Below are 23277 nucleotides of genomic sequence, written 5' to 3' on the forward strand. Positions count from 1 at the left end.
AATTCCGGTTGGGTTGCGCCCCGTATTTAAGGAATCGGTCGTGTGCGAGACGCACGTTTAAATTTTTTTTTTTTTTTTTTTTTAACCCGGATCGTTTTATAACGAAATCGAATCACGCGTCACCGTGAACACTGAACTGAGCTTTTTGTCGGGTCCGTACTTGGTGAAAAATCGAATAGAACCCAAGCGTAACTTTCAAGACGCGGACACGTGTTGAAAAAGAACTGCACAAAAGTCGATTCTATGTGGGTCCCGGCATTAGATTAAAAATAAATAACCGCATGTTAGTAAGGATTCACCTTACAATATATCATTTTTATAACATGCTTCGCACCGCCGGCACTCGTGCCGCATGATTCGCGTGTCCAAGGAGGCTTGATATCGGTCCATCCCGATCCCTCCGCCGCCGTCTATCACGGTCCGGTTTCGAGTCTCACCGATTATCGCGAGCGACGACTTCGATGGGACGTACAACGGTGACTCGACAGTTTTCATTTTTCTTCCAATTCATTCCTCTTTTTTTTTTTTTTTTGACTTTTACTTTTCTTCGCGTCGCGCTGCCGCTTTGACCTGTGCACGTGTTTTAACTTGCGGTCGCATTTTGTTTTTCTGCTAATCAACGTGTGTACGCCTTTTCGTCGTCGTCGTTTTACATTCAACATAAGCGCGTCCTCGCCGCCACCGTAATTAATTAACGCGTGTGCGCTTTCGCCGTCGCTGTTCGAAACGGCCGGTACGTTCGTGTGTGCTGTTTCACCATTGCTTGTCTGCAACTCCCATCTCATAGTGTCAAGAACGATGTCCATGATTTCCATCGTCGGGTGATAGTCAAATCACTAATTATTATTTTTTTTCAATCTAATTATCATTGTAAAAAGTCTATGATCAGCGAATGAGCTCATTTATATTATAAATATTTGTTAATTTAATATTATTCCGGGGTGCCTCGTGAATTCAATATTTGTATATTATTATTATTAAGCGCAACGCGCATCCATCGTATGCCTTGTTGTTGTTTTTCAATCATTAACGTCGAATCGTACGATAGGTCTTCAATATACCTAACCCGCGACCAAACGCGAGTCTTGGTGGTTAACTGCCACTGCCGTAAGAGCCGCCACGGCGTTGACAATTATAGAAAACGAAAACCAAGCGAAATCCCAACGCGGAACAACTTTCGTAAACGGCAGAGCACAAGGAATATTCAACGGTATGGCTTTTGTCTGGTGTGGGTTATGATCGGGGACCCCTGGCATTTGTGGTTTTCTCTAGATTCTCACAAGCTTAATTTCAGAAATGTTCACAAAATTTGAATAAATTATTTTATGCAACGGAACGGAATGTTTTCACACAAACTTTTGACCGTAAATATTTTTGAGCCTCTTCTTATTTTCCCTTTTGGTTCCGTGCACCCAATATTGAAGGATACATATTGGCCGTCAACATCACTGACGGCATAAAGTTACGGACTTGTTCTTCGATCCACGTCGCACACCGATTGAAAGGTGGCGAAGGGACGAAAGCTGCGAGATGATCGTTTTCCGTCCAATTGTAATTGTACGTTCTGCGCCCGGGGTCGGCAAATCATGTCCATCGGTGACCGGAGTGTGTTCTTTGGTGTCCAATAAACGATAAACGAACGATATCCAAGGGAAAAAAATAAGCGCTTTATCGCTTACCTACCGTAGTATAAAACATTACGAACGTCGGAAAACTTGCCGAACGGTTTTCAGCGCGTCGAATCGAATTGGACATTCGATTGGATTTTCAACGGTAGCGTTGTGCACGGTTTGGGAAATCGAATCAACGCGCCGAATTACGGTAAACGGGGCCCGTCGTGCGCGTCAGTCCCTTAACGATCCGGTCGGTCGATTCGGTGACGGGTCGTCCGTCTCCCGTTCGCAGCGTGTTGCGCTTACACGGACACGATTGTCGCCGACCCCGTTGTCGTATCCGACCCGTTCCGACCGATTGTGTTCGCGTACGGACCGGAAAATGTTTGCCGTACATGCCGACCGATCGATCGTTCGCGTAATAACATCGTTTTCACCAATCCGAGAGTCGTACGACGCGCTCAAAACGTTGTGTCTTCGAACGCGTTCTTGCACCTGACGAGCACCATGATCGCGTACGTTCGTCGAGTTGATTCGACTTGACGATTCGGTCGTTCCTGCACTGCTCGCATTCCATTTGCCTGTCAATAAACGCGATTGTTTATGATCTATGTCGTTTACCGACAACCGATGGCGATTCGCGAGTAAAAACGATCGCCGTACCCGACGATCAAACATCTTCTGCGCGACTTGTACAGCATCGCGGTTGACGATTATTCGCTGAGTACACGCGATTCGTGCGGGACCGGCTTAAGACGGGATGCGTGCGTTTGCGTAGTACGCGTAGTACGCGTACAAGTAATGGAAATTGATTTGAAGAACGATCGTTTTAAACTTTGGACCCTTAACGACGCGTAAATTAGACTCTCTTAACAATAGTGTACGTGAATAACGCTTTTTATTCTTCTTTATTTCTTCCGTAAAAATTATTTCAAATTTTTCCGTTTCACCGGAACGCCCCGCGGCAGTGTTATTATATCTTACGCGAAATCCGGGCCGAACCGCGGCGAAACGTTGTATTTCCGTCACACGGAAACCCGGTCCCGCGGGATTCGAACGTCACAAGACGTTTTTTTTTCTTTCCTTCGTTTTTTTTACTTTTCGTCCCCGTAATGAAATCGATCAATACTCCTCGGGCCGCTGTTGCACTCTGCGAATGAGATCTAACGTGTACCGGGGGTGCGCTTTCACGCGGAACACGTAACCGCACGCCGTACAGTCGATCCTATTGTACACGTGTAACGTACGGATCGATCGCCGGCACGGGAAACGCGGTTATACAATGTACGCGCGTCCCTTTGAGATGTAATCATCCCACTTCGAACCCGTCGTGTACATACGCGTCGTTTACGGTGAACGCGACGCGATAATTCCGCCTGTCTTCTGCCGCCGCACACGGACGACGTGAAAGTAAAATAAACATTAAATACCGACATTTTTTCCTCGTTTCAATAGTTCTTCGCGACGTCATTTGAACTTTTGATTTACAATTACGATTATCGTCATTAACATTATTATTGTAGTAGTTGTTGTTGTTGTTGTTGCTGCATTCGCGTTTGCGAAAAAAATACGTAAAAAGGTACACTCGTGTACGGAGGATTTTATACGCGTAAAAAAATAACTACGCTCGTGGCCGTAAGCAAACGGATGGATTTATATTAATTGTTTTGTTACAACCGTCCGTTAAGCGTTTTCTTTTGTTCGGCTTTTGTTCCGCGTGATAGACGAAACTTTACGAAACCATAGACCGAGTGCGGCGTACACGCCGTCACTTGTTTAATTGCGTTTAAATACTAACATTTACATAGAGCGTTTGTACATGTTTTTCTTGTGCGTATAACAATATAGACGTGCACATTGAACTAACCCAATCGATCGTCTGTATTTTTACAGAAGAAAAATTAAACGTACACAACTGTGAAGTGTATGCGATGATAAAATTAATACTTGTTCTGCAACGTACACCATTGCAGTTGTACGTAATAGTTCGTTCGAAGTAAAAGTGACACTTGATATATCGGTTGCGTTTTACGCGAACACGAACTAAAGGGGGAAAAGTGTGATTTTAAATAATTTCACTGGTTTATCAACGATCCATATGAAGATCAAACGTAGCGGTAGCGGAGTCAAATAATTTCAAATAAAGTATAAAAACACAACGTGATGCAGTGGACGTGTTGTATGTTTAAAGATATTTTTCGAAGTGTATAATTGTCGTACGAAAACGTCTGTTGTTAAACAACAGCCGCTATTCGTTTCGGTCGGAAATTGAGAAATAATTTTTAAGATGTGTTCAAAATAATCGAAAAACACTATTATGTCAATGGAAAGTAGCTAAATTAGTTCCACGCGGTGTACCGGTTATTTTTATAGTTTTGTACATTTATTTACATTTATTATCTCGCTGATATTTTACTGCGACGGTAGAGATAAACACCACCGAAAACTAAATTCTTGAGCTCGAAAGCAACACGATTGCTCAACAAGAAATGGCATTGGATCGAGTAGTGCGAGATCATTATTCATGAACGATTCGGCGGAGGTCGACAAAACTAGATTAGAAAAATCCGAGATCCCGGTGGATCGCAGCCGGTTGTTCAAATGTAGTGGTGCTGGCCGGTCGCAAGCGCGTGAAATGCGATCGAAAAAAAAACCACACGGAGTGTGCATCTCGAAAAGCGAGCGAATGCGGTGCAGAAGGTTACGAGCGTTTATCGATGGAAAACAAGCGTTACGAAATGCCGCTTACGAACAGTGTCGATAATAATATGCATTGATTATGTGCACGGACGATTGTTATTGACGTTGCGGTCGGTAATTTTTTTCGAAAAAAAAATACATAAAAATCATGAAAAACACGTCAGGAACGCATGGGCATATTTTAGGGTGGCGAAGGGGCGATCGCCCTCCTCCCTTGAATCCATATTTAAGGAATTGGTTTTATTTGAGACACATTTCAGATCATTTTACAACGAAATCAAATCACGCGTGGCCGTGAATATTGAACTGGGTTTTTTGTCGGGTACGTATTTAGTGAAAAATGAAATAAATCACATGCGTAATTTTCAAAACACGAACAGGTGTTAAAAAAAAACTACACAAAATCGATTCTAAGTGGATCCGGCATTGGATTAAAAAAAAAAAAAAAACCACAAATATTAAGGATTTGCCTGATTTAAATATTACCAAAAATTTTACTTGTAAATGTTGAATGCCCGAATTGAAGAAAACATTTGAATCACACCCCCCCCCCCCCCCCCATTAGAAGTAAATCTAAACGCGCCACTGCAGGAACGCAGACGAATAGTCGGTCGTGACGTGTTGCGGTTGTACGACGGCCGCCGGTGTTCGTACACCCAGATACTCCTTCGTCGGCGCGCGCGTGAACCGACGGCGGTTAGCAAAAATCAATAACAACGATACGTAACAATAATAATAATAATAATAATGCTAATGGTAATGACGACACGGCGTAGAGCGAACGGGAGTGGGACGCGGGAGCCGAGGATGGAAACGGTATGTGTGTGGCCTCGAACATCGTTGTAGGATGACAAGATCGCCGTTGCTCTCTCGCCGCAGCAAGGTCAGCAGAAACTTGCACAATTTTTCTTTGCACAACCGAACGCGTTTGCTGTGTGTACGCCGTAACCGTAACGCGGTATTACCACGGGTTACCAAATTCTGATAGGACGATGCTGGTTAACATTTTTCCACCGTTCGTCCCCGGGCAAAAGGAGAGAAAAGGGGCCCAGAAAAAAAAAAATTTCGGCCGCCGATCCTCGAGCTGGTTTGTATATTTTACCGATTCCGAAAGCTTCGATCGCAGGGTTCGTGATCCAGCGGATCGAGCGTTTTTTTTTCAACCCCCCCCCCCCTCGAGGCGTGGTCAACGTTCGATTCGCCCCTCTGTAAACGCGTTCGAAACAAGTGTGCGCGAACGCCGTGAATCGTAACCCAAGGGGAAAGAATTCGCTGTCACGTAGTCGGCCGGTGTCCCCCCGGGAAAATGTTACGTTTCATCTCCGCGATAAATCGTTTCCCGGGCCTTTCGTACTGGAAATAGTATGCGACCGTACACTCTTACGGTGCCCACACGTCTACGCGAGTATCAGTACTTAACACGTCGTCGGAAAGATGTACGAGTGCACCGACCTAAGCTACGGGTTCCGATAATTTTTTTCTTTATAAACGTTGAACCGACAACATATAGTTCAGTGTTTTTGTCGTCTTTATCTCGTATTTCTTGATCGTGATCAACAGAATGCTTTAAACGGCAACATAATCATTTTTCGCAGCGATTTAACGTACGTTCGACTTATGTTTATTCGATAATTATTTTCTTTTGCCGTTTAAACGTTGCACTATCTTATGCGATTATGGTGTTTAATACTTTTATATGGGTGTACACATAATTTTTGTTTTCAACTTTCAATCATTTCGCCACGACCAATATTTATAGCCGGGAAAGTTACTTTTACTAAAAGGTAGTTTATGTACGTCTTCGAGTCGGCTTGATCCCGGATTTAATGAAACTTTTAAGTTCTAAAGTTAAAAAACGGGGCGCAGTGTACGATCACGAGAGATTTCTTTGTGTTTCATTGACGTTTTTTCACTATTGAATTTCGTTTTATATTCACAGAAACATTTGTTGCATTTATTTGATAGTGGATTGTATAAAGTTCCTATAAACTGTACGGTCGAATTAAGCGCGTGCCGATATAAAAGCGTCTGTATTCTTTGTTCGAAATTCAACTAGCTCATGATTTTATACTGTAGTGTTTGTATTTCAATCATAGTTGTATATTATTTAATTAAATCCGATTTAATACATTTTTTTTTATTATCGTTCTACGTAATTTAATGCAATGAAATCTGACCCCGATTATTATGAAACTCGATTCATCCAAGCATGTTGTGTTTGCAGTATTTTCGGCATTCTAATTACTTTCCAACTGTTGTGTACGTTTTATTCACACACGTTCTAACGAGATTCAACACCGCGAACATGTATACATGTATAAATATGTATATGCATGTGTATTAAAAATGGCCATGAGTTAGTACGGCTTATGCAGGTGTTCATTTGTATTCGCGGGACGAATAGCTGAACGTTAATCGTTCCGATCGAACTCTGACGCAGTTGATTATTAGCAATAATATTTACAATGTTTGTGTTCGAGTAAAGAGCCGAGGTTTGTTAAAGTCTTGAACCGTAACCGTGGATAAAATAGAAAGGCGTTTCCGTAACTCGACGTTTTCAAAGCTCGTGTTGATTTTGCCGTTATATAGGAACAGTCGATTGGTCTTGGTTGTTTGGATCGAAGAGAGGATTTATTTTTTCACCGAATACATTATTATTTTTTGTTTTGTTCGGACGAATACTCCGGGCGGTACATTATTTGTTCGGCTGCGGGTGAATAATGCGCGTTTCTTGTATAGCTTGTCAACAAAATGTCGACCCCTTTAAACCACGTACACACCACCGCTCGCGATGTTACAACAATACTAAACATATACCGTACAGAGCTTGAACCAGGTTCCTTGCATACAATTTCACTCGACGGTGTCGGACGTGGAATCGTAAAAGCAATTGTTGCATAAACACGATATTTCGTTTCGAACAAAACATTGACGGCGTACGTATTCTGTCGAGCACTTGCGTCCAAGGTCAAGGTCAAGTATATTATAAAAATGTAATGAAATTGCGCATGTGCTAGCGTTTAGAATAAAATTCGTTAAAAAACTGCACCGACTTAAACTTGTGTTCGACGGTTAACCCATAACGCGCATCGACTCGATGTAATAACAATAATATCGATAATAACGGAATTAAAACTCGAACATTATGCATTTTTGCGTTATCACCGTACACTGTTCTCGCTAAACACCGAGTACTATTGCATTATGCCGGAGTCGAATTTACATTTATTCATCGATCCACCTTTCGTTTCGAGTGTGTGTGTGTTTTTTTTTTTTTTTTTTTTTTTTTTTTCGTAATTTTCGTGTCCTAAGCGGTTCTCGCAGTGTTCTACTACTACTGTTACACTACTATTATGTATTATCGTTACGTGCTGGGCAGTAAACGTTGTCGAGAAAACTTGTATACCAGTTTGCGCGTAGGTGATCGCGTCGGATATTATCCGTCCGCGTAGGTACACACCTTTCTTTCTGTGTTATAAATCTGTACCAAATACGTATGCCCACAAAACGTTATTATGACGCGTGCGTTTAACGTTTAAATGTGGATATTGCACGCGTATGATTGAGAGACAGAGAGGTAGACGGAGAGCGAACGAGAGGAAAGTGAAAAGTCAATAAACACACGGTACCCCCGCAGCCGACCCAGATGGACGAGAAAGAGAGTGAGAGTGATCGGAGTGAGGGCAGACACGAACGGTCGAGGAAGAGAGAGACGGTGAGACGGAGAGAGATGGAGAGAGAAAAATCACCGACATTTCTACTCTCGTCTTCTCGCGCGCGCACGCCGCAATAATGTAATTTCTCCTGCACAGGTATCCGCCGCCGCGGAGATGTGTCGTAACGGCCCGCGCGGCGCTCATTGTTTCGTAACAGAGGCGACTGTGCAACGGTGCGCTCAGGTGCGCTCACACCGAAGCCGTGTTGGTGCCGCTCGCACCGGATACGACGAATAATAACGCGGTTACCGTTCTCGGTTACAATACCGTATTGTTTTGGAACTATCAATACGTACGCGCGCGTCTCACTCCCGCTCACTGTTTCCCAGTGGCGTATCCAGGCCCGACGAGAGCGGAGGGGGGGGGCAGCTAGGGCCGTAGCCCGGGGGCCCGACCAAGTTCACTGCGTCTGGGTCACGGTGTCGAGCTACTCATGGATCACCGGCATGGATCGTGCTAATAACCTATACCCAAATAATTATAGCGTACGCTGTACGGTTATAACGAGCCTACGACAAAGTGAACAATATTGGTCCGGAACGTAGACAAAATAACGCTTTCGAGAAAGGCCCGTAGGGGCTACAAGTCATTATTTTCGTTTGGTCTGTGGAATAACCATGACTGCGATTACATTATCTCTTTGGTATACGCATTTCAACGGAAGACACTGGATGTCGGTGGTAAGTTCAATACCTCGTGTGAGAAGGGCCTGGATTTCTCTCCGTGGCCCTGGGGGCTAAATGGACTTATGGGTCGTGTGTACGTGCGCGTACCGAACTACCGTTTGGCGTTGAAATATTTTATAACTTCGGCACCGACTAAACGTTGACGACGAATGACGGTTGTTAATGTGCATATCACTTCTCCCACGATTACCACTACTACTACTACTACTATCTTTTTGGCGGTTACCGTGAAAGTTGTGGCGACCATCGTTTTACTACCGGTACAGTTTTTACACCGCGTAACCGCTGCTGACCACCGTTTTGTCATTATCGATTGTATTTTTATCACGAGCTTTATAACTTTTTTTGAAATGTTGGAAATACATTTTTAAATTTGGTGGGTGGACGGGGGTTGTGCGCGAACACTCGAAGCCCGACCGGCCCAAAAAAGTGTGCGGCCCCTATCGTTGAAAAATGCTGAACCGCTGCTGCCTTCCAACCGCGTATAAATCGAAACGGTCGGTTTTGCTTTACCGAAAACGATCTTATCGAAACCGTTCTCGCACGAGACACGGTCGGACCGATTTCCGGAGGGTACCCGTAACGACGTAGGCTCGAGGGATTTTTTTTTTTTTTTTTTTTTCAATTCGAACAACGCGTCGAACTCCTGCGTGTTGCTGCAATCGCGTTCGAACGTACCGTAACGTACCGTATTGGCCGCGTTGACTTTACGTCCCCGTTTCGATCGTCGTCCCGTCCAAAAAGTTGTCCGTGTCGATCGCTTCTATCGAAACGTTTGTTCGTCGCGCGATCGCGTTCGTCAATGTCGTACGCGCGTCGACCGTGCACATCCGACCGACCTTGTACTAGATGTAATAGAGTGCCCTCTTGATTACGCGCCGTCGTCCGTCGCGCGCGCGCGGTAACAATCATTGAAAACATATTGTTATTATCGTGTTCGAGAGCTGCGCGAACGCCTTTCTGGCGCGGCTTTATCGTTGCTGTTGTTACGCGGTTTTCGGCGCTACGAAACCGCCCACGCGCGGCAACGCTGATCCATAGTCCGCGCACGTTGGCCAACCGACCGCGTACTCGCCTTATCGTTTTTACGCGCGTTGTTTCCGTTCGATTCCTCCGACCGCCGCTGCTGTCGCAGTGAATTGGAAGTAATTTCATTTCATTTTTTTTATTACGTATTTTTTTTTCTCCCGGTCGCGTACGGGCACATGTAGTTCACGCGCATTGTGCGTTCGAAACGAACAACAATGCAATAGAAAAAAAAAAAATAAATAAATGAAATAAAAATGCGTTGAAATAATATTCTACGTACGCGATCCAGCCGAGAGATTGTTGATTCGGACCGCGCGCGTATGCGTAGCATTTTTCACGTGTACGAAATCCGGTCAAGGATTTTAAGGCCCTCGGTTTACGGATTGCATTTGCGCCTGTGGAAAGTCTTTCGAAAAAAAAAAAAAAAAAAACGATCATATTTATTATACCGTAGAATTTCTACGGCCTTGGTACGAGTTCTGATTGAATGTTAATTTAATTTAATTATTTATGAACCTCGAAAACAGAGGCCAAATTCGGGATTAAATCTGTATAATGAATAAATCGAGTATGCTGTATCACGTTTGAATGTTTTGATAATTGGATGGTTTCGGGGTCATTCATCATAGGTCGATTACGAGCATAAAGGATGTATTATGTCGAAAAGGATCAAATTTAATGCTCGTGTCTTCTTAGAACCGAATTTATGTTCGGGTCAAATGCACATGTCAAGGTACGTCGTAGTTGTTATACGACGTGAACAAATCTTTTGGAATACAATATGTAACATATTTTAGAGGGATTAGGTATTAAAAAAAAAATTTCTTTTTCCGGCTTAAGGGTTTTTTTTTTATATTTCAAAGGGGTACAACTGTTTAAAAATAAACGACCGGAATATCAATAAATGTAATATAATACGGTTTAAAAATATATTTTATCGGTTACATAAATCGATTATGTTATTATTTAATATTTAAGCCATACTATAATCTAAATATTAATGTGACCGATTTGGACGCAAATCATTATTCTGTAAGGTCTGCTGCAAATCAACGATACATTAATCATAACATCCTTGGGTTTAAAAAAAAAAACATTTATTTTAAAAACGGTCGGTTTCGTAATATCACGCTCCTTTTTCGTACGTCTCGAGAATAACGTCGTAGGGAATGTATATAGTTGTCATCGCTGTATGGACTGAAAAGGGATTTGAGAAATGACGAATAACTTACGTGCTGTTCTTCACGTTCGTTTTACATAAAATATGTGTATACATTTATGTCGTCGACGTATGATGTGACCGACGTGATTTATTTAAGCTTTACGACCCGAGCAATAATTACGTCTGATCTTAAAAAAGCAACTCCTCGCGGTGCGTAACGTAAGCGCAGTACGCCGCGGCGTGCCAGTCTTGGATTTTGCAACAGTAATTTTATGTTGTGGAAAATCTGAAGCGCACGTGCGGATGTTGCAACACATTCAACTGTGCAAACGTACACGCACAGATCAACGCTAATCGAATCAATTACGCGCACATCGTGTACGCGATACGATAATGTAATGGAAACGTTCTCTCGACGCGTCTGACGCGTTTATGCCACTCGCGTATTTGTTTATTGTTCAGCTAAACTACCTCCATAAAATTCAGAAGCAAAACTGTCCCGTTTCTTTGGCTTTCGTCTAATGACGGTGATCAGACCGTACCAAGAATAAAAACCGTCGGATCACGTGACGGACGGCCAATATTTTAAGTACTGTTTACACGTACGTGCGCGTGCGCGTGCGTGGTGTGTTCGACCGTGGGAGAGAGTGTTTTGTGCGTGTACACAACCACTATCTCGGTACAATAATAGCAATAGCAATAGTAATAATAATGAAATCAAACGACAAAACTCGTCCCTTATTTTCGCTTGTCAAAGAAATCCGTACCCGCACGAGGGAGGTCGTTTTCGGACCGAACCCGGGCTTAACGCTCCGGCACCGAACATTTTTTTTTTTTCTCTCTACCTTTACCTTTTCTCGTCCGTGAAAAATATCGATTTTCACTTTCAATGGCCTAAAAACATTGTCCATTCAGACAAATCTTCCTTTTCGGAATTCTATTCATTTCCGCGACCGGCCGAGTATTGCTCCGTCCATTAAGTTACAAAAATATTTACGATTTATCATTTCCGTTGTCCGCCTGTTTTCGAAACGGCAACGGCAAAAAAAAAAAAAAAAAAAAAATGGAAAAAAAACCGAGACCTTTTCGGGTGGTGGCGGTGCAAAAACGTTCATCGTCGCCGGTCGTCTTCATCAGTCGCGTTTCGCACCGAGCGTGCAAACGATATCCCGACCAGACGATTGTTCTGCGCGAGTACGTTTTTAGTGAGAAATTATCGCGAGACCCCGTGTTTCGAGTTCACCGCGGAGAGTACGTTATGTTTCGGCCGCATCTCTCCTGCGCAAAACTCTCGGTAGTACTCGTTTTTCTAGACCGTTTTACAACCGCTAACAATCAATCGCATTGGAAACCAATCTAAATAATATTCCGCGTACGGTTTCCTACACAGCGGATCCGGTCGAAATATTTCGCAGCCGTTCACAGGTGTTTTTTTTTTTTTTTTTTATTTCGTTATCGCGTACGACGCACTATTTCGTCCGAGCCAGTGTTGTCGATAACGTTACGCGTGCGTCGGATACATTAAACGTACGCGCAGTTCGCATTACCGTTGTAACGTGCACACGTGAGTATCTCTAATACTGATATCAGCAGTGGCGTGGTTGTCCAAGTGTTGGCGCGTGTACGTTGCGTACGCGGTCGTGCGCGCGCGCTATTGTTCGTAACCAGTTATGATTATTGTTTCGTATCCTTCGAACATTCGGCCTAATTCCTAATCGCGCAAGGACAAATATGTGAATCGCGTGTATTTAATATTCGACTGGCGCTAATGTATTGCCAACGTAGAGAAAAAAAAACGAACGTTTTAATTCGTCGCGCACGCGCGTTCGTGAACTATGCACACACACTCTAATCTCGAACCTTTCGCGGCACTTGACTTGACCGATGGGAATTTTACCGTAAAAAATATTCGGTAAATTTTTACACTAGCGCACATTTTTTTTTTTTTTTTTTTAATAACCAATTCATTACGACTATCACAATAACATGTTTATAACTCGGATGACCAATACTACTCCACTGGACACTTAACCTCAAGTATTGTATTTAAATATGTAAAAGTATGAGTAGTGTGATGAATAAAACGTGCAGATTGATTGGATGTATAGCCATGTTATAATAACTTTCATCAATCTTTCATAGCAACATTGTTCCTTCCTCATCGAGTAATCGGAGGGAAATTGGAATACGAGTTATAAATGTTAAACATAGTTCCAATATAGGTCTGATAGTATCTTGCGTTTCACTGTTTTATCTAAATCATCTATTATATTAACAAAAATAAACACGAACAATATAAATGTTTATAATAAATTTAAATATTTTTCCGATTTAATAACATTTATATTAGCAGAAACTGTCAACTTCTGTAGTATGCTTTTATTTTTATTTTTTAAGACTTTTTAAACAATTTACGAATGAGCCCTATCTGGTTTTTAATGGAAGTTTCAGTGAGAAATTTTGATGGTTTTTGATTTTTGAGTACGTGTAAAATTACCTAAAAAAAAATAAAATGTTGCTAGTGTTAATATGCACATGAAAACATTTGAAATAGATGGTCACTCTAGGTGGTCATTTAGAACGGTAATTTACCTTACTGGTGAAATTTATCATGTAAATTTACTGAGCTCCCATTTATACACTTGACTAACATTTTCCAGCTTGTTTTTACCATCAGCTGCTCGGCGGCAGTACATAGATCTATTATTCGTATTTTTTCGCGAGGTGATGACATCACCATCGAATATATTATACTCTTTACGTTCGTCCGCTTTTCAATTTTTTTTTCTCTCTTTTTATCATTTCGTTTTTTCATTAAACGTGTTTAAAATTACGTACAGTACGCCTGCTCGGACACAATAATGTTTTGCTACAGAAGTAAATTCAGATATATTACCATGCTTGTTACATTATCACTGTTATAATTTTTTTTTTTTTTTACCTTTCCAAGACGTAGAATTGCAATCACGCTGTGCAATACGACCAAATAACTATAGAATATTGTGTGTGTGTGTTCAGGTATTATTTTTTCTCTCTAAACGACACGATTCGATTTGACCTCATGGCCGTTGTGATTGATTTCGTAACTTATTCGGCACTACAGCTATTACGGAATGTTTCGATTTTCAATGTAGTTTGGCGAAGAAAAAGAAAGTAATCACCCCGGTTTATTTCCATTCGGCGGGTGTCTCGCAAGGAGAGAACGGAAACGATTACTAGTGGTTGAGATATTTTGGCGTTGTTCTTCGAATGTAAAGGCATTGGAAAATTAAAAGCCGTACTCAAACACTAACGGAGTACGTCAAATTTGGCTTTTAATCCATATTCTACAATACAAGTGCTCTCGTGGGTTGAACATTTATTATGAGAACCATATATATATATATATATCATGTCCGATAAGTGTTACGTATTTCTCGTATTTATTTTAGAAAAACGTGAACGGTCAACACTTGACCATAATATGGTATATTATATCATAAAAACATTAATTATTATTTGTGTAATGATTGTTGGAATCGATATTTTATAATTATTTTTTCATCCTAAATAAACTTCACAGCTATGTTGATTACTTGTTGAATGCTCTCTTGTACGAGTTGTGAATATTTATTATTGTTTCGGTTTTCGTAACGTTTTCAGACAATTTACTTGATCGCTTTAAAAATTGTAATTATTATTGTTGTTACTTGTGTTACACCTCGTACGTTTAGTCTGCATTGCATTTGGGTTTATATTTAATTAAGGTACATAGTTTTCGCGTAAACAGTATTGTCTAGTCGATCGGATCATACATAGGATAGCATATTTGAATATTATTCTGTTTCTCCAAGACCTATTCGATTCGAATTATATTTTCTATGAAATTTGATGTGGTTATTTAGTTGTTTATAGTTGTTTCGAAACACACATATAACATATACTTATGTATTTGCACACATGTCTCAATCGGTCCAATTATTGTTTTCGACCCCAACCACACGACACGTCGAAAAAACTTGAAAGTAACGACACTTGAAGAAACACATGTATATTTTTATCTATTGTCCACATGGTGTCTCACGATTAATTGACTAATATTTGTGGTTTTCTAAAAGCCTCGTTCTGAAAGTGATTGACAAATCCCATTAACATATTTCGATATAATATTTAACTATGCAAATTGAAGAAATATAAAAATGTATAAAAACATGAGACAAATACTATTATGTTTTAAAATTAAACGTTGTTATATTATAGTGTCGTAAATTTTTATTCATTCTTCAACGTTTCAATACTAAAAATTATTTTGCAGTTAAATCTTTTAGATCATGTGTTGAACTGAAAATTTCAATGAACGCGTTAAATTCGAACCTCTTTAAAATATGATTTGAACGAAAAGGGTGAATTATTCTTTAAAAAAGGTTCAATGGTTAATGTATTTTATTTTTTATTAAAAGACGTACGTCATTTTTTTCAAAGAATTTAATATCATATTTCTTATTATATTTTACCGTCCACATTGATACTGTAAATTAACATAAATTTTATTTTTTATTTTTTTATTATTTATTTTTATTAGTATTATTTTAAATTTCAACCAATTAACCTAATGTATTTTTACTTGTATTTGTAGTTTTGTAGTATTTTAATAATTTAGTGTGAAAAAAATTGAATATACGCCACTGAAATTAATACTCTCTATAGATAGTTTGTTATTTGAATTTATTGACTTTATTGAATTCCCGTAATTTTTGTTTAAAAATTACAAAATATTTGTTTTTTGTTTTTTAATAAAATGTATAACTAAACTATTATTTGCAATTCCAATTTCGCATATATTTGATTCGATTCGTATGAATACATTTACGTTTAAGTAAAAATAAGCCACTTATTCTATAAGCTTTTACTTAATGGCTGTTGAAAATCTTAATACGTAATTTTACGAACGAATTACGATTTAGAAACGTTTGGTTGTACTTGTCAAAGAAACAAACAAAACGTACTCAAAATATATTTTTATTTTAGATTAGAGTATGAACAAATGGTTGATACAAATCAGGACGAGCTAAGTAATACGAACGGGTTTTCATCAATTACCTATTATATATCCAGCGTTTTAGTACTTCATCCTATATCATTTTTAGATTCCGAGAGAGGCAACATTAGAGTATTGCGCTTGTAATACTACGTATTATTTTTTATTGTTTATGTTTAACATAAATTAACATGAGCAATTTTCAAGTATTGATTTTTGTGAATTTGTTTGGCATATAGGTATAGTAATATAATAAGATTGGATTAACTTAATTTAATTAATTTAACCGTATCAACGTAATTCTTAAAAAAAATAACCACTTTCAACAGCTTGAACGAAATATTTTAACTTAAATTATGACGATTTAGTATAAAAAAAAAGGTTCGAAAAATAATTATATTAAATATAATTTCAATAATATTTATATTAAATTCTATATAAATATTATTTTTATTTTTTGTTGGTATAACTCAAAATATTATTTACAATCAAGACGCAACATTTCAATACAACGATGGTTAAATTATGTTCAAAACATTTCAAAAGAATTTAAAAATTATTTTTGAGCACTTGAAATGTGTAAACACTTCAAATAATGAATAAGTATAGACCTTGCAGGTAAAATTGAAATATTTTTTTCAAATGTACTGTTTAACATTGTTTTCAAACTTGAACAATCGTTTTAAAATTGGTCATATAACTCATTAACAAACTTATGGTCAATGTATTGGATATAGTTTTGAAATGTTTTCTACTTATTCATTTTTTCATTGTTTGTCATAGATTAAATTATTTATAATACATTTCGTTGTGATCTATTGAAGTTTCGATTTGGGTTACATAATGTTAATCAAATAAAATTATTTATCTCATAGTGTCCGTGGAATTTAATGAGCTTGTGTGTAAAGCGATAAACATCATTTAAAAATATAGGTCAATTTTTAGTAAATAAGTCGGTGTTTTGTATGATGGAACTTTATCAGTACATTCGTTATTTGTATTTGTTGACGTATTCGTCAGAAGTACGAAAAAAATATATTTTTTCGTACACATAATATTGTGTACCTATTTACTGTATGCATTGATGATATTCGTTCACATGTATGCCAGTCGGGTTCATTGTGATGCCCTCCGTCGGGTCAGTGTTTCTATTAATCTCCTAATAACATATCAACAACAGATTAGGTGTATAATAACAGACGAACATTTTGGGGACTCAGACATGCACCAATTGTCAACGAATTGTGGAGATATCGCTGTATGAAAACCATATGTATAGCACAGTCGGTATTCATCGTAGTCTATATTGATAATAAATTACGAATTATTTGTAATGTTATTGTTAATATATGTGGTACATTTGAAAATGCAGTTTTAAACAAATATTTTGCCAACAATTCCGTTAAATGAAATGTACGATTTATAAACGTAAAAATCATTTGTAAAATGTAAAAAAATGTGAAAAACCGCGTACTCCGATTGAAAATAACAAAAAATAAAATTCTCAACCGTGCGTTTAAGTACGTATAATATATTTTATATGCGTACGCGGAGTACATACATTAATTGGTGTTCGCCAATTGCTGAGAGATACGGAGTTCAACGGTTTTAAACAGTAGAACAATTAATTGTTTTACATGGTTGGTGAAGCCAGGTGTACAAAAATAAATATTTTGTACGTATGATACGCAATTATATGGAATTTTTTTTTTTCATAGATGTATCATTATAATTTTAAATAATATTAAATTAATCAAAAAAAAAAAAACCTAAAAAACATGCATATAATAAAGTTCGTTTAAGTGAGCACAGAAAACCATTAGTTCATCGCGAAAATTTAAAATCTCTCTTTTTTTTTAAAACAACAGTAGGTGTATCGTATGTCGTATAAAATATTGTGCGCCGAGTGCATTACAAAAGCTTATCCGTATAGTAACCCGAATATTAGTTACTCCGATACGCAATAACGTATGTTTGCATAATATCGTTCGCGTTAATTAATGAAATCCGTAACAACGCGAAATTTGTTTTTTGTTGGTTAATTACGACAAAACGTATTCGTACGTGAACGGCGAAAATCGTGTTCGTTCCGTGTACGCACAACGGTAGCGCGGCCGAACGGATCGTACGCATGTTGTGCAAGTACGATTTCGGAAACGCGATCAAGCGACAGCCAAAGGTAAATTCGTACAAAGCAGGGAGGGGGGGGGTTTAAGGGGATGGCTTAGGGAGCATTAACCTCCTCCTTGGGACTGAGCTAACTATTTTACTAAAGCCAAGTATTACGATACAATGATATATTAATAATAATTATAGAATATCGTTAATCGTCATCGATGAATGCGGCACCTATTTTGTATATATATTTTAAATAAATAGCTCACTTTCGTTGATAATCGTATGCGTATACCTACATTTTTAAAATGGTTTCAGATTAAAATCGATACCAATTACGTAACTATTTAAGATTTGTCACTATTTTTGGAAAAAAATACTTATTACTCACATATTCCGCGATTAAAAAAAAAATGAATAACTAAGTAAATTCTTGAACCTCCGCTAGCCCCTCCCTCGGTGAGCGATAAGACCCTGCGCGCGAGTTCCGTCATACGACATCGTTCCGCCGAGCTGCTCCCCCCCCGACTCGACTGCCCGACGGACGCGGTAGGTTTTTCTTTTACTTTTACCGTTTCGGAATCGCTCGCGCGCGCGTCTTCAGCACCACGGCGTTGTCATGTCCGTCACGTACGGTACACCTCATCTCATAAGCGTGCGCGGATATTACTGGCCGGGTAGTCTTACATAACAAATTAACATTTGATATTAACAACGAATTTGGACGGTGCAGCTTAATTTAACTTAATAATTATATGTTTCCAATATGCTTGTACAAGTATTTACTGTTCATGGATGTTTCGAAGTGGTCGAACATAATATGGTTATTTATTATTGCGATAATGTTTAATATTTTGGTGAGGGAGGGAAGGTTCACAGAGTCCGTCGGTGACATCGGCGGTCGGTCGGCTCGCGACTGCGATAATTCGTTCACGGTGTATACAAATATTATTGATACGCTTGCGCGAGCCACACAATCTTGCGTGTGATACGATGTGAAAGTTCACGGAACGGCGGCGGCAGCGGTGTTACATAATCGCGTTGCGAAGGGGCGAACAGCCGCCGCCGATATCGCCTTTCAACCTTTCTTCTCTCACCGTCGTCGCGCCGCACGGCGATGATGATGGTAACGCGCACGCAACGCCCCCCCCCCCCCCACAGTGCACGGGGGTTCCACGTTACCGTGCCGAGGCCCTGGGCATTAACAGAATTCGAGGCCCTGGGCATCAACAGAATTCGAGGCCCTGCAACATCATATCGAAATCCATAGGTACGCCAGAACAACGGTTCTCGATCTATACGTCTAGTCATGTACGGTATATGTTGTTTGACGTCGTCGTTCCGGGGGGAAAACAATTTGAATGAATATCGACCTAACCGAAATCAAACAGAAATAAAAACCGATTGCGTATAATATCACGTTACGTTCTTGATGCAGTACCCGATCGGGTTAAAAAATTACGGAAACTTGTTTTTTTTTTTTTACATTTCGTAAACGTATTTAAATTTTAAATTCGTTGAGAACACTTTTCGTGATCAAATATTATCGTATGCACGCGAGGCCCTGGGCGAGTGCCCCGGTCGCGTCCCCGTTCCCGTCTGGGAAACATCGTTCGTTTCCGTTCTATCGCCTCGGCGGATCGATCGTTTGTACACCGTTCTACTATTCGTCTTGTCCCCGTCGCCGTGTCGCGCGCACGTACGTGTTGCACTCGCGGACGTTCCGAACACTGGGTTTTCACTTTTATTATTATTATTATTATTTTTTTTTTATAATATTCCTTTCCTCCCACTTTCCCCGCTTTCCGACGGCCGGCGCGCGGGGCCCGTCCAAGGTTAAGCGGCGCGGATGGGTTGGACGTGTGTGCGCGTGCGCGCATTCGTGCGCGTGTGTGGAAGGACACCGCCGTGTCGAAATCATTAGCGCACGTCGTGTTACGAACGTTACCATTACACCGTACGTGCATATATGCAAGTGGTACGCGATATCGTAGTAATAGTAGTTGTAATAGTAGTAATAGTAGTAGTAATAGTAGTAGTAGTAGTAGTAGTAGTAGTAGTAGTAGTGGTAGTGGTAGTAGTAGTGGTAGTGGTAATAGTTGTAGTAGTAGTAGTAGTAATAGTAGTAGTAGTAGTGGCCGGAGATTATTTGCCAGGGTTACGTAATGGGCCGAAAACGGAGCACTGTGTGACCTGGATAACGTTTCGTTTTTCTTCTTCTTCTTCTACGTCTTTCTCTCTCCTCTCCTCGTCAAACACGTGGCCCGTGTACGACTTTCGTCAAATCCTTATCCCTCGTCCTCGCACGCGTACAAAAGTGTACTGAATTTAATGTCGACGATGATAATACGCGAGGGAACGTGATTTTTCTATCGGCTTTTCCGTCGTCGCGTACCGTTTCAACGCGAGCATACGTACACCGTTATTATTATTATTATTATTATTGCATGTGTTTGGATAATATTTTTGTTATATAATTGACCGCACGGTACCCCGTCCACGTGAATCACGGTTTTAGAGTGCGATTTTAACTAGGTACGTGTTTCGTTTTTTTTTTTTTCTCGGATCCGATTTATAGAATAATTTTGTTGAATTATCATCAGTTTGGTCGGATTTCGGTTTTGAACATCCGACGGACGCGCTACACCTTTCACCTATTAATTACCACGCGCCAAGTTCCCTTTTCACAAGGAGTATACGCGTGTGTAGCGTCGTCAACAGGTGTGTATCGGAGCGAACTTAAGTGCAACAAGTTTACCATATTTGTATGTGACTCGTATATATTTCCACGCGTTGATTTTTTTTTTCTTTTGTGCGACACAAGTACCTATAATAAATAAAAATAAAAACGAACATCATTCTCAACCATGCCTGCAACAAGTGTCCCCGGCACCTTATTATATTTGTCAAATAGTACACTGACTTCGGAGCAGTAGCGGTAGTACGGGCGTATGCGTGTTTCGTGATGTTTGTACGAATCCGTTTTTTTTCCGACGTTTTCAAAGAGTATTTCGATTACGCAATCCAGATAATTATAATGTAAATATACTTACGATTGCACTGTGCACGTTAACTCTTTGACGTGTTTAAAATACAAATATTAAAACGTTTTCCCCTCCGCCACGTGCGTAAGTATACAAACTATGCTGCAGCCGCTCTAATTTCCCGTCTTGTTGGTTACAATTCTGGAAACGGTTCGAATCATTAATTTGTTCTACGCATACTTGACAAATTGAAATACTATCTCATTTCCTAAACATATACTCGAGTACTTGTGAAGTAATAACACATCATTATGTATACATTATAATGTGTACGACGCGAAGGCCATTGTTCGTCATTACGTACAAACTAATTATAAATGTAATTATCAAGTTCGCGTTAGGAAATTATGGTAAAAACTTTTTGGAGAAACTCGTTGGTGATATATTTTAAAAATAATCGAGTATGGTTTTGAACTCGGTTAAGAGTTTTTTTTTCTCTCTAAGGAGGAGGAGTTGTCACTTTTAACGCCAAGTACAATAAATGACAAGAGATAATACGTTGAGACATTTTTGAGTGGCATATTTCATGAGATGGAGTGCACTGTCATATATATTTCTCCAGGGATAGTATGGGCCGGAGAAATCAAGAAACTTCTTATATAAATTCATAGCGGATAATAACTTGTTTTATTTTTTAGAAGACTCGTTTATTTTGACTTAAACTTGGGAGTTTGTACAATATTGACACGTTAAATCAACAATTCAGTGTACACATAGTTCGTGTGCAGCTATATTTTGTATAAACTTTTGTTCGATTCGGCTAAGTTCCGGTCTCGGATTGCTAGGCATTACTTTTGCGAAAACGTAGTCGCCCGTATGAGACATTTTACGCTCAAATTTAAAAAAAGCACACTTGTACAGGTCCTGCTGCGCGAGTCGACTAGATAGTTTCTACTAGACTACATATGAAACATGTGACGCAAAATATTTTTATACCGACTCTTCGATAATACGTACAGCTATAAATATAACAATTATAAACGGCTTGACCTCGACTAAATGATTTTCATTAATCGATGGCGAACAGCTGTCAAGTTTATACACTAACACAAACGTACAAATGTATATTGAAATTATTTAATTGTGAGTGGGCATCGCATTCGTATGGGTTTTATTATCGTGTACGGTGCATAATAGTACGATAATATACAGGATTGCGGTGAAATCATAAAAAATATGAACGAGCATTAAACTCGAAGACAAACAATACCTCGTAACGATTCGTATCGGCAAACCATTAGTTTCTCGAAGCGGTATTGTTACGCGTAATGTATGTTTATGTTTGAATATTATTGTCGAGGGTCTCGTAAGAGAAGATGATTATTTCTGTACGACTTCCATGCAAATACGAGTATAGTAAATATTATCGTGTCTCGATAAAACGCGATCTTTGTAAGCTCACACTCGTCGACAACAACGGGCCACGGTGGTTCAACACGCGCGTATTATACGACCGAATGATACAACGATAATAATAATTATATACCTAGTAGACCTTATTATGACGACGAAAGTACGGGGGGGGAGGGGGGGAAATTCGACGAGCACTCGACGTCGACGGTGCACAAACACTTTCGATCACTCGCATTTTCTCATTTCGCACGTCCGCGGAGGGTTCTGAGTGCGGTTCGTTACGCTGAAGTAGTTGTTCGGAAAAAGATTACTTTTCGATTACGTACCGATAACGTATGATAACATATGCACGTCGACTTTACCCGGTACGGAAACAGGATTTAAAACGTGTCCAGAGGGACGGCGATACATATGAAAACATGTATACAGGGTACGTGTGTTTGGAATATTTTGTCATTATTCGCCAATTATTATTATTGTCAAGGACATCGTACAGAATCTTGTTGTAATATTTCGCAGTCGGAAGCGCACATTACGTATCGATTCGCTTCCGGTGCACGATGACGATGATATAAGCCAGGGGTCGACAAGTAATTTACATTGGAGTCCTAAGGCTTAAAATAATAAATCAACGAGGTTCGGTGAAAGAAATCTTTTTCAAATCTTTATATTTTTAAAATAGCAGTATAAAAATAAAAATAATTGTTTGGTTATTACAATTAATATATGTATATTAAAAATTACAATATTAGAAGTATGAAAACAAATGTTGACTGGGTATACGCGATCCGGATCCGTTTATATTGTAAACCCTCCGAGCTTGTCTGTTTCGATCCCCAGCA

General features: G+C 39.5%; 1 protein-coding gene across 2 annotated transcripts in view; it reads left to right on the forward strand.

The window, feature by feature from the left end:
- Nucleotides 1-23277, forward strand: part of LOC112684525 (transcription factor Ken 1-like) — a gene marked incomplete at its 5' end in the record, with an annotated part of 47166 nt that overhangs the window by 2756 nt on the left and 21133 nt on the right.

This window comes from Sipha flava, unplaced genomic scaffold (genome assembly GCF_003268045.1).
Source record: "Sipha flava isolate LNK unplaced genomic scaffold, YSA_version1 105_pilon_pilon, whole genome shotgun sequence".
Taxonomy (NCBI): domain Eukaryota; kingdom Metazoa; phylum Arthropoda; class Insecta; order Hemiptera; family Aphididae; genus Sipha; species Sipha flava.